This window comes from Gadus chalcogrammus, chromosome 2 (genome assembly GCF_026213295.1).
Source record: "Gadus chalcogrammus isolate NIFS_2021 chromosome 2, NIFS_Gcha_1.0, whole genome shotgun sequence".
NCBI lineage: Eukaryota > Metazoa > Chordata > Actinopteri > Gadiformes > Gadidae > Gadus > Gadus chalcogrammus.
The window spans coordinates 7035331-7048348 of NC_079413.1; the positions used below are offsets into that span (position 1 = coordinate 7035331).

The 13018-nt window shown below is 44.6% G+C and overlaps 1 protein-coding gene across 4 annotated transcripts in view; it reads left to right on the forward strand.

Annotated features, from left to right (window-relative positions):
* The window catches only part of rhbdf1a (rhomboid 5 homolog 1a (Drosophila)), a 35565-nt gene continuing 22547 nt past the window's right edge, over positions 1–13018 (forward strand). For 2 of the 4 annotated variants that reach the window (XM_056578116.1, XM_056578144.1), the window contains exon 1: positions 1–328. The gene's annotated coding sequence lies outside the window, so the exon portion shown is untranslated. The other 2 variants (XM_056578134.1, XM_056578124.1) reach the window with 2 other exon arrangements.

Genomic DNA, 13018 nt, shown 5'->3' on the forward strand with positions numbered 1-13018 from the left:
CTGAATTGGCTACAACCGGCAGGCAGAGGAAAACTTACCCGGTGGATCCATGGAGTGTGGGAATGTTCTGTCCATAGGTGGAGGAATGGAAGCCGGACCGTAGCGTAATCATGCTCGATCCTGGATTGTGTCGATTTTAAACCATTCAGTCCATTGACACCAAAACGGTCGGTGCTTGGTTCAACGTCAAAAAATTGTATCACGTTATATTTTGGTTCCTTGTCAGAATGATGTGACAAATCAACATCTAACACGCCTGCCTCGGAAAAGCGTCGTGAAAGGATTTTTTCATTGCGGGACTGACTTGCCTGAGCTGATTATTATAGGGGTAAGTTGGTTCGATTTTTTCTTGACCATTTCTTGTCACGCCTTTCGTAATGTGGGACGCGGGAGGAGGCCGACACGAGACTCGCGTGCGCTCGGTTGCGGCTCGGCGAGCCAAACGCGATATTTTGTGATTATTATTCACTGTATCAGCTTTAATAACGATACAGTCGGAACATGGAGAGATACATGGAACGTGCATCGTTAATGCAGTGCAATGCTATGCGCTTTGCCTTGCAAATTATGACTTAAACAACGTGAAACGTTGTCTGGTAGTGTTGACTTATCGTTTGTATGGTAAAATTGTCTATACTGGTCCACATGCATCAGGGAAGTATTGCACTCTAAAGTGTATGTAGGGAGTACGATAATCAGGTTGTTATAGACTATGAGTTGAGCCCCAGGCTTTCGGTACCTGAAGCAGGTAAAATAACGTCCAATTAAAACTTTTGACATTTCACTTTTACAAGCATGCTCAAGCAAGGGGTTTGACATTTTCCACCACGTTCTTTGTATTTTGTCAAAAGATTTTGATTGTTCAATTCTGAAAAACAACAACATTGGTCATCATCATGCAATCTATCCCATCTTCAAAAGAGGATTAGAATGTCTAAAATGTAATGTCCAACTCAGTATTTATTCATGCTTTCATGCTCATGACCGTGTCCTCCTCATCTTTTCACTCACACCTTAACTCCTCCATATCAACATGTCGGTGGCATCAGCTGCGTCCTAATCAATAGGCTAACTATCTGGATGATAACCATAATAAATAATCATCATCAAAATTATGTTTATCCGATTTCTAACAATGGAAACGTAATCTAGACTATATGACCCTGTATGTTACAGTGCATTTATATTTTCTAAACTTTGTAAATCCATGTCTTTCAGTGACACCAATAACGCAACATGGTTGATTGTCATAGTGTTATTCTTCCGACTTATTTTTTGATCTGTATGTTCCCTATATACATTCCACAACTCACTATATTGATACCAAAAATCGGACTTGATTATTTACAGCGTCCAATAATACCCGATCAGTCTATAATGAAATTCTATACTTAATGTATTTGAATCTGCTGAGTTATTTTGGCAGACAGTGCTTGCGGTAGCAGGGGCCACATGGCCGGCCCCCCCCAGGTTTTGTGCCCAGTGTTCTTGAAACACAATCTGTTGGATGGGTGGAGTGTTCATGACTGTGGGTGATGTAATCCCACCGATAAAGCAAGCGGGCGCGATGCCTGATAGAGTCGGTCAGTCATGCTCATCTTGTGTGTGTGTGTGTGTGTGTGTGTGTGTGTGTGTGTGTGTGTGTGTGTGTGTGTGTGTGTGTGTGTGTGTGTGTGTGTGTGTGTGTGTGTGTGTGTGCATTTGGGTGTGTGTGGGTGTGTGTCTGTGCGTGTCCTCGCCAACTGCCTCTGAGGGGGTATTTTTTATATTGTGTGAGTCATATGTGTGGATGCGATATTTGGCGGAGTGTGTGTGAACACAACACAAATTATACTAATCATCGTAAATAAATGAAAAGATTGTGTGACTGAGGACTGATGTCAGCAGCTTAGGCTGTTTTTTATTGACTAGCTGGTATGTGTGGATGTTTGAAGAGACTGGAGCCTAAGGAGGAGGTAGGGAGGGCTGGTGGGTAGATGGTACTGTAGTCATGCATTCATGCATTCATGAGTCACTGAGTACTATCCGTCCATCTGTAAGTTATGGCCCCAGTGCCGTGCAATCGTGTTGTATTCAAAAGGAACACAGCGCAATAACTTCCCTTGGCCCGGTACCCTGATCACTGAAACGGGTCTTTTTGTGATACTTACATTATCATTTTCCATGACTTTTCTATGGCAAAAAAATATATATATTTTGAAAAGATTCAAACAACTGCGCTCTGCAGTGACATCATGGACAGTTACGTTGGAGCCAGAGTTGAGCACGATGTAGGCCTATGACGTGCATGTATGACCTGGCCGTTATATCAGTAGAAGTATCAAACAGATTCCACCATCTCTTTATTGAACCATGTGCACCAGAAACATTACATATGTGATGTGTCAAAGTACCCTGGAGTACAAGCGCGAGTAGGTGATGGAATCTGGTTGAAGCCTTAATTACTTCAAGATGCAGTAACACACTTCACTTCGTTTCCATTACCAAGATGGAGTCATGTCTTTCTGTTCATGAGGAGGCAAAGCAGTATCTCTTTAAATTCAAAATAGTCTTGGCATTTCCGGAATAGTCCCTTCTCTTTTTTTGTTGAAATATGGGAGTTGTCTTCGTGTTGTGTTGGTCATTTCCTTCAGTCTCTGGACAAGGGGCTTTCTGAATCCACACTAAATGGGCGTCATTGTTCTGAATAGTTCCATGTGTGCAAAGAACGCTTGTCTAAACACAAAGCCGCATCAGCCACAACGTATTCTGAAACTGTGTCTTATGAGTGTCTCCCATGTTGGGTCAACCTGTCTCCCTTGATAGTATTTTGACTATGGCTCAGGCCTATATCTGTATTGGTACCAACTCACTTATAGATAGATAGATCATTAAACGTCTCTGCAAAAGATATGTAACCATTTAAATATAAAAGCTGTCGTATCCCAACGAGCAAGTCAATGTTCATCTAAATCCGATGTTTATTTGGACTTCAGAATCCCACTTTAAATAGTACAGTGTTTGTAATGTCTCGCTGCAAACTCCTAAACTGGTATGTGAGTCACTGCGGGCTGTGATTAAAATCCACAATCGTGTGTAAATGTTGTAAATGGAGGGGCTAGGCAACTGTATCCCGCGAGGTAGGACATGCCACCGGACTTGTTCTGCTACCTTTCGGAGACAATAAGCCTTCCTTTTTTCCTGCGTCGAAACAGAGAGGTTACAACTGCTTCTACGCACACCTGAACAACCCAGACAAACACATGGAGCTGCGAAAGAATGCCAAGCATCTTTCCTTACAGTCGATAGGTGAGAAAACCTTCACGACGGTTGTGTTTTTTGTTCACCATGAAACAGGAGGGGAGGTTTTAACTCCTTAACTCATTAGCCCTTGAAATAACACGTTTGTGCAATTGCATGTGTGTGTGTGTGTGTGTGTGTGTGTGTGTGTGTGTGTGTGTGTGTGTGTGTGTGTGTGTGTGTGTGTGTGTGTGTGTGTGTGTGTGTGTGTGTGTGAGAGTGGGCGGGCATGACACTCCAAGCGTGAATAGTATTGTTGACATTACTGGGGGTGTCCTTTTAAGAACTCCTGCTGAATAGCAAATAATGAATCCTTGAATACAGGAGCAGGAGAGCGTAGTGCTTAGGTTAGGGCACTCGGCCGGGCCATCTGAGGCGGACCTGGTTTGAACTTCAATGTCAGCGGGTCCATCCTTGAAAATCCTTGAAAGCATTATGCAAATTCAATAAATTGGAATGCTAAAATATCCCACCTAGGTTAAGGCCCCCATGCACTTATGTCTTGTTTTACTTGACAATGCGGATCGGATCGAAGCACAGTTGTCACTTCAAATACTGAGGTCGGATTGTGGCCACCATGGAGGAATCCCACCCAAGGTGAAAACGCTGCTGACAAGGAGGGTGGACCTCGACATCATCCGAGCGGTTGCATGCTTATAGCATAGTTATTCCTTTTTTATCCCATTTAAATGGGCATCCCTTCCCTGGTGTTCTGCAACTGGCATACAGGTTAAATTCACAAATTCCTGTTTAATGCAGTAGCTGTAACCGCCAAATTTCCCTTGTATCCATCTCGCTTGTTGGCCTCCTCTTGTCGTTAAAACTTGCGTTCTTGTGTAAACAGCATTGTTCCTGTAGGATGTGTAAAACCCATTTGTTTGGCTTGGTTTGTGTGTACAAAAAAACCGCCAAGTTACATCAAAGCGAGAACGGTTTCTCTGCTGTCATCGAACCCTGGGCAAGGCTCCCGCATAGCCATGTCGGCTTCAAATTCACCGGCGTAGTCGGAGGGGTCCACACGCGCCAGTCTCACTCTGTAGTAGAGCGGGGATGAGGGAATTAGGTCTGGGTGAAGGGGGGGGGGGGGGGGGGGGACGGGACTGGGTGGTGTCAGTGGTGGTAGTGATGTAATACCGTCCTACATTAGCACCAGCAGTAGTCACTGCCTCAGGTCCAGAATGGGACCGGCAGTGCTCGGCCTCTGATCAAAGCAGTTTGATCCGCTATCAGTCACCGCCCCCGTCCGCCATGTGCCGGAGCTCCCCCCATTTATCAAGTGCCGGCAGAAATCAGGGAGGGGAAACAAAGTCTCTGTTTAGAGGAGATTTCTTGCTGTGCTTTAGAACAGTTGCCGCTGCACAAGCAAACAAGATGAATGAGCGTAATGAGTGTTTTAATGGTCGATTATTCTGAAGGGATAATGTTTTATAGCAGGTTTTATTTTCAGGGTTCTAGCGGGGTGTTTTCTTATCTGGGTTGTTTGACGTTAAAACACTAATAAACAGTTCTTTATAGTTTGCCGGATTTCCTGAGGGAAAGGTCAAAGGTGTGTTAAGAATGCAAGCCAACAGCCGATGGTTGCTAATATTAGTGACGGTAATTAAAGAAGGAATCCAGAACTAATAAGCCTTGGAAAAATTGGGCCATAATGTGTCTGTGTGCCAACAAAACATGTGTAAACCATAATAACAAAGTGGATGGAACCTGGGTGAGCCCTCAGTTTCAGCAGAGGTAGAGAACGACCCAGGTCAATATCAATCAGTTGCACTTGGCGAAAAAGCTCTCTGATCCGGTGTCTGGGCCGGGTTACCGCGGAATAACCTCGTAGTTCAAGGCTGTGGGAATGTTGTGTGTGCATTCCCAGAAGCCTCGGCAGTCGCTGGAGTCGCAACACTTGTTGAACTTTGATCTTCCTCTTTTAAACGTTGTGCGCCCTGCAGGGGCATGGCTACGTCTCTAACCCAATAAAGCCAAGCCAGCGGCGTGGGAGAATCCAATACCTGAGTCAAGTTTCTTGACAGGCTCCTTTTATGACTCCAACCCCCCCGAAAAAATGTATGGCCAAGTCCAACCACACATCTCAAACTACGAACAATATAACCAGAGTTTTATATAGAACGTTATGTTATTGTGGTTATTGTCATTATAACTACTGTTGCTAATTGCTATCAAAAATAAGCAACTGGGTTAATGAGCACACAGTGTAGATGTTTATCCTCAGTGTCACGTCAAAGCACCAATTCTAGTAACACCCGCCCTGTCATAGTAGCCTGGGGCTGTGGGAGTTTAGTTTTAAATAGAATAACCTACGCACACACAGACACACCCAGACACACACACACACACACACGCACACGCACACGCACACGCACACGCACACGCGCACACGCACACGCACACACACACACTCTCTCTCTTACGCTTCCATACACACACTGCTATCTTTGGCAAAACAAAGTCGTCATGCCCAGGGCTGTTTTAACTCATTGTTCAAACCTAGCTTGCCGATCCTAGCAAGCGCCTAGAGGTGGGCTGTCGCTCTGACTGGATGGAGCTGTGATAGGAAGGAGCTAGCCTGGACAGTTTCAGTCATCCTCCCTCGCCTGCTGCATACCACGAGCCAAACTCACTCTGACATCTTTTCCCAGAAACGTGGGTGGGAGTGTGCTCCGGACTCCTCCAGTGACCTGCCCCGTTTAGAGGCTTTTTTATTTTGGAAGAGGTGAACTTAAGACGACACGACACTGGGCAGTGGGAGTTTAGGAGGAGAATATATTGTGAGTAGTTATACTTGAACATGACACACTCGTCTGCAGCTTCGTTTCCAGGTATTGAAGAACGACCCCCAAAATATATATATTTAAAATAGATATCGCCTGCTATAGCATTATTTATACCACGGATTTCACGGCCGATGTTGTGCAGACTCGGGAGAGAGGGGGGTGGTCATAGGGTTCTGCTGACTAAAGTGTATTACTTTTGGTGTTGAAATAGCCATGTCAGAAGATCACTCATCTGGTAAACTTCCCTTCGCCTTCCCCCGCTTCTCTAAAAATTGGTGACTTGATCAAAATAGTCACACTTATTTCAATAGATAAAATACGTTAATCTCTTCGACAGCTCTGCCACTGTTTGATTCTTTATTTGATGAAACGGGGCTTGGGGCGGCAAACGTGTTGCAGCACCTGACCTGATCTTGTTTGGGTGCTTCGTGGCATGTCGGCCTCTCCTGCCTTACCAGCTGTAGTAATACGGGTTGTCGCTTCTCCTCGCAACACTTTCTGCCAAGCTTTTCCCTTTCCACTTGGAAGCGGACCGTTCTTTGTGATGCCGGGTTCCAGGAAAAGGATGATGTAAACGCGGCCCAACACTGCCAACCCCATCGCTCACGCCCAGAAAACATTGAGCCCAAAAGACTGCTCTCCTGCGATGTTGAAGTGATCGCCGGATCTCCCCCCCTCCCCCCCTTTGCCAGGAGTTAAAGTAGCTGTCTTTCAAGGGATTTGACACGCTGCCAAATCGTTGACTCAGTAATTCAGTAGAAGTTGTATGTCTTAGTTTGAATTGTTTATGGAAAACATTATTAGATTTGGAGAGTCTCATGCTGAGTTAAAAATAGCATGGAGTAGAGAAGAGTCCTTCTCCCATCCACCCCTCCCTCCCCGCACTGGTCTTGCGGATGTCCCAAGGGTGCTGGCCCCCCCCAGCCCCATTTTCACCCTAGCTTTCCTGTCTCTTTGATGGGAGCTTCATTCACCCTCCTCCTTCCTCGTCTCTCTCTCTCTCTCTCTCTCTCTCTCTCTCTCTCTCTCTCTCTCTCTCTCTCTCTCTCTCTCTGTCTCTGTCTCTGTCTCTGTCTCTCTCTCTCTCTCTCTCTCTCTCTCTCTCTCTCTCTCTCTCTCTCTCTCTCTCTCTCTCTCTCTCTCTCTCTCTCTCTCTCTCTCGTTTGCCTTGTTTCCTGACAGCCCAGCCCATGAGAAGCAGGCCTCAGTGCTCCCCAAGGTCTCCTGTCCCTCCCTATAACCTAGCCTGACCCAGTGTCAGATATCGGTGTACATTCGATTGCATTAATGATAGTTGCATTTAAAGGCTCTATAATGGAGCTAGAGGCACTCGGCAGCTCAGAGAATCTGGGACCGTGATGTTGTGGAAGCTAGTGGTATAATCTTCATGCCCGCAGGCGTAAATCTGTGTGTGTTTGCGTCAGTGATGGGAATGCTTTGACAGTTATTTTGGGAAAAGCACATCAAGTAGCACCATGTTTCTTTGTTTCTTTGCACAAGCGAAAGTATAGTACTAAAACTCTAATCACTTGGATTATAACACGCTGTCAACCGATCAACTTTTCATATTATCTTATTCTACTTAAACAGTACTCTAGGAATGGTCAAAAGGTTGAGTTTCTTGTTATTTTCTTGTTGATCAACCAGTTAGGAGAGAATGTGAGAGTGTTGGAATGCTTGTGTAAAACTAGAGCGGTGAGAGCCACATCCCACTCTCCAGGTTTGAGCAAGTGTGTCTGTCTGCATACCGTCCGTCTGTTTGTCATTCGATACCGTAGACTCAGGCAGAATGCTCTCCAGCAAACAAACAGTGAGTGAATCCCTTTCTGTGGGTCTCCTTCATTGTTCTCTCCCCTTCCTTTGTACATATTTGCAATGCCTAATGGACTAGAAAGAGATTCCGGCACGGGCTTGCGTGTTACGTTCAAATTAACTAGGACCTAGGCCATTTCAATGTACTTTTGTTCTCCAGATGCACCTGTAGAACGGAAATACATTCATTTCCTTAATTTAAACGTTTATCTACTTTTCTAGGTGGTGCTGCATCTGTAGAACGAATACAAAGTCTTCTTACTTCCTTTAATTCTGAAGGGGATTGCACTGTGAATAGGAGTGTTCTGCTGTTTTCACTAAACAACACGCCACAAAGAGGTTTCTCCCTCCACCTGCACAGCCTCGGTCATTAGCGCATCAATGACACTTTGGAGAATGCACAGATGCCTATGAGGGGGCTGGCGGTGAACGGAGTCACATGTGGTTGCGAGCCGAGTCGATTTGCTGTCTTCCATTAGCCGAAGCGGCCATGACACTAGCTTCTCGTTATGCATGCAATATGTGCAGCGAAAAAGTAGGGACTGCTTAATGTCGGCCACAGTCGCCCGCAGTCGCAAAGGTTTATTGGTCAGCTGTGCGGGAAGGTGTTTTAAAGGTCACGTCAAGCTCTTTGTTTTTTGTTTTTTTTTGACAAAAAGAACACCTTGAATCAAAGCAGAGTGGATGGATAATGGTAGAGTTGTGGAAAGAGTGTTTATTGAAAGCAAACTGGAACAAAAGGGGACAAGGCTTTAAAAACAAAGTGTAAACAGAAAGATATTTGGAAACACACTTAAACTTTATTTAATAAAATGCTTTATGATAGTTACTGATGGTGGTCATGTATTGTGCAGACTCAACACCAATCTTCATTCGACTGTTGGTCAATGTTAGTGGTGACTTGTGAGTTTTATTTAAAAACATTTCAAAGGCTGGTTTGCCCAGATTAGATGACAGGTCGACCTCAAATTGAACGCTGCAGGGATTAGCATTCAGCAGAGATATTGCCCAAGGCTATGGATTTCACAGACAATAGGCTGCAACAATCCAGTTAGTCTTTGCAAGGGAAACAAACAAATCATTATCTTCTACTTAAGTGTAATGCAACTATGTTGTGGGTGGCTTTGCCCTATAATCAACCATTACTGCAAAGTATCGACATAACAGTATTAGACATAATTTAAAAAAATGGATTTGTTAAACTCTGTCTAAACTACCTCACCAGGTTCTTGACATATCTCTCGCTAGAGACACTGAAGTTGCAAAGGGTTCTGCAAAAACAGACAAGACAGAATTGGATCTGCATCTTCTCGAGGGATAAAATGCCAGTGAAGACACTGCTGTTGCTGTGAGAGCCAGCTTTTCAGTTACGGGCAGACAAACTCGGACAGCTTCCAGTGCCTCTCTCTCTCTCTCGCTCTCCCTATCTCTCTCTCTCTCTCTCTCTCTCTTTCTCTTTCTCTTTCTCTCTCTCTCTCTCTCTCTCTCTCTCTCTCTCTCTCTCTCTCTCTCTCTCTCTCTCTCTCTCTCTCTCTCTCTCTCTCTCTCTTTCTCTCTCTTTCTTCCTCCCTCTGAATCCATGCTCAACAGCCTAATTCCCTTTGTCTGATGGAGGCACACCACGCTTCATCTGTCATCTGCGCCCCCCCCCCCCCCCCCCCCCTTTTAATACAAATGTCAGCTTTGATGTCACACTGACTGTACTGCGATCACAGCCATCCTACTTTCTCTCACTGATGCTGCTTTTCGAGAGAGAGAGAGAGAGAGAGAGAGAGAGAGAGAGAGAGAGAGAGAGAGAGAGAGAGAGAGAGAGAGAGAGAGAGAGAGAGAGAGAGAGTGAGAGAGTGAGAGAGAGAGAGAGAGAGAGAGAGAGAGAGAGACTGAGAAAGATCAAGCCTTGTAGATTGTAACATGGCCTCACGTGATCGTGGCACATCATGAGACATCGCCGCACTCCCAAGCCGAGTCCTGAGCCCTGGGCCTAGCCATGCCGGGGGTCACGTACTAGCAGGGTGATCTCGTCACGTCCGTGCATCTTGTGTGCGCTGCCGTGTTTGTTGTTTTGCGGCGAGTAGGAGGATGCAGGGACAGGGCTCCCAGACGAAAGCCAGGGCGTTTCCTGCCATTCGTTTGTGAATCTCTCCGGATCCTCCCCTCTGGCGTTTCCTTCCTCCCCATCCATCCCTCATCCCCACCCCCTCAGCCCGTTATTTAAAACAAGCAGTCACCTTACCTTCTCCTTCTCTGTGTGCTGGAGGCCCCCGACGAACAGGAAGTTGAAATGACAGTGCTGATAGATACGGCTTTTGTGTGGGGGTATTTTTACTCCTCCTGGTTGATTTGGTCATAAGAGACAACCCTTTAAAGTTGAACACAGGACCGCTTTGGGTCCGATGGGTCATTCATAAGCCATTGTCCGTCTACAGTTTGTTTTGTTGCAGTTGTCCGTCACTTAAGTTTTCGGCAGCATTCATAGTCGTGTTCGTGGCAGCAGCTTAATTAATGCGTCCTTTTTAAATCTTTCCAGTTTCCAAAAATCGATTTGACGTTTTTCAGTGTTTGGATTGTCAAGCTTGCAGTGTCCGCCCAGCCACGGTGGCAGTCCGTGGTAATTCAATTATATTGTTGATTGTCTTCTTGGAGAGCTACCCCATTTGCATGAAATTAGGATAATGACTTAGTGTGATACAGTTTCATAGTTTAATGCATTATGAAGAAGAAAAGACTGCATAATTGTTATTTTTATAAGCAGCTCGAAATATATTAAGTGGAACGGAAATGCAATTTCAGTCTAATATCAAACTTTAAATTACTCTGCACTTGAACATATTGGTTCTCATTTGGGATTATTTAAACCGGAAAGAAAGTTGTTATATATGGAAGAGTAAAGCACACCGTTTGTGTGCTTTACCAAGTGATATGATTCCAAGAAAATGTGATGTTTCGAGGCCTTTAGAGGAAAAGGATACATTACACAAACAGACGGGTACAGCAATCGGCTGCTGGCCCAGAGGGTTTTGCTGGTCTTGTGCTCATCCTTACTCCATTAGTGCAACAGAGAATCTGCTTAGGAGGACACTTCCCTCCATGAAGCACAGAATCCCTGAGACAGCTCGTGCACTTTTTTCCCCCCTTATTTTTTGTTGTTGTCGGTTGTGGCCATTGTCGGTCACAACACAATCGACTCCTTCAGCGCCATACGAATCAGCATCATCATCATCGTATGCCGGGGTATACAGTACAATGCAGCCTTTTGTGCACATGATTCAGTCTGATTTCATGCTGGAAACTATTCAGCCAGGGGATCACATGTTGTCAGGCCTGCGCCGCCGCTCAGAGTCTGCTCTTACTCACTCACCCGGAGTGAGAGAACCGTCTGACTTCCTTGAAAAACAATACGCTCCTTGTTTGTTTAGGGATGCATCTGGAATTATCAAGAGTGTGGGAAAAGAGGCTGGCTGCTTTGCTCTTTTTTTTGGTTTGTTGCTAAAGTGCGTTTCTTCTCAGAATCAGTTATATTTCACGAATGACTTCCCCCTGAAGGGCAATAGGACGGGCGAAATCACCACAAGATCTCGTCCCAAAGTCAAAGCACCAACGTCATTGATTCGAGGAATAATGCCGGAAGCGATTGTCAGCGGTTTACGGCGGTTGGGTGTTTGACGAACTATGGCGTGATTTGGTCATTTGTCATTGAAAGATAATTCCACACTTCGTTTGGCAAGGCTTTTAGCCTTCTCGAGCATGTGTTCTTTGACGTTGTAATCAGATGGTATCAATTGAACAATGACATTGGTTTTCATCAAGAAAAAAATGCTTTAATCCTAACCTGTTGTCGAAGTAAACTAAACAATGAACTCTCATTTGGCAAGAAGGCAGCTGATAAAATAAAGGTACCGTTATATGAGTCTCAAACTCGGGTCAGTAAAATCTCTTCAGTACTGGTGTAGCATGTATTTCATGATGAATGTGGTCCCCAGCTTTAGTCAATGTGTGTAAGTTGGTTAGCAAAATGGTTTTGCAACCACTGAGATCACTGGATTCTTTCTGTGTTTTAAGTGTTTTTGCTGGGGCAGATTCTTGGGCAGATTTGATGCGAGTTAGACTAGTATAGTTCATGGTCTGAGAGCTGGCATCCATAGCCCAAATGTGTCCACATATCAGCTGGTGTGATCTGGGGATGAAGGATTCCTCAGAGTGTGCGTTACTACGATTTATCTGTCAGTGGAACTTTTCAAAGTGCCCACACACTGCATGCACACAGACGATTCACGGGGGGGGAGGTGGCTATTGTTTTAACCCCTATCTCCTTTTCCTTTTGTGAGTTAAGTATAGCCACTCGCTGAGGGGGGTTTCACAGCTGGCTGTTTCCTTGAGATTAGAGATACAAAAAAAACCTACAATCAGACAAGATACAGATTGAATGTTTGTTTTTCAAGTTAAGTGAAGTTCCTTCCATTCTCCAGTGTCTGAAGAAGATGTTCTACGTTAAAATGTATTATATTTTCATTATGTGACTATTAATTACAAATGAAATTGTTAACCATTGTCATAAACTATTATTAAGCAGCGGTTAGAGCATCTGGTTTAAAAACTTGGAATATTCTGGTTGTTCTGGCAGATTTGCAAGTGAATCATGTAGAAACACCGGTGGACTTTGATTTATTCACAGGAGGAATGAAGAGGGACAGAGACAGAGCGAGTGTGAGAATAATCAATACACTTATTCATTCTAATACCCTGTATTGAACATCGACTTTGTTGTTGTTTTTTGGAGGGGATTTTGAATAGGAAAACATTGCCAACCCTTAAAGTCAGACGTCAACCATCTAAAAGAATAAAAGCACCGGGGGCCAGACAGGGCCTTCCTGTGTATGCTGTCTGCTCTAGGTGGGGGCAACCTACAAAGTTAATAATTAACACATGCACTATGACTAAATTATTCAATGTGAATTAGTCACCGGTGAAAACTTTCACCAAATAGCAGTGGGCAAATAAAGTTGAATAAAAAACTCTTTGTTAAAGTAAAGTCAAAACGGTCGAAACAGTACAGGTTTGACCCTTTCGGTCATAATAATTGAGTCCGGATGCATGTGTAACGATATAAGTCGTAATCTTTGTAAGAGACACAATGGTCTTTGTCC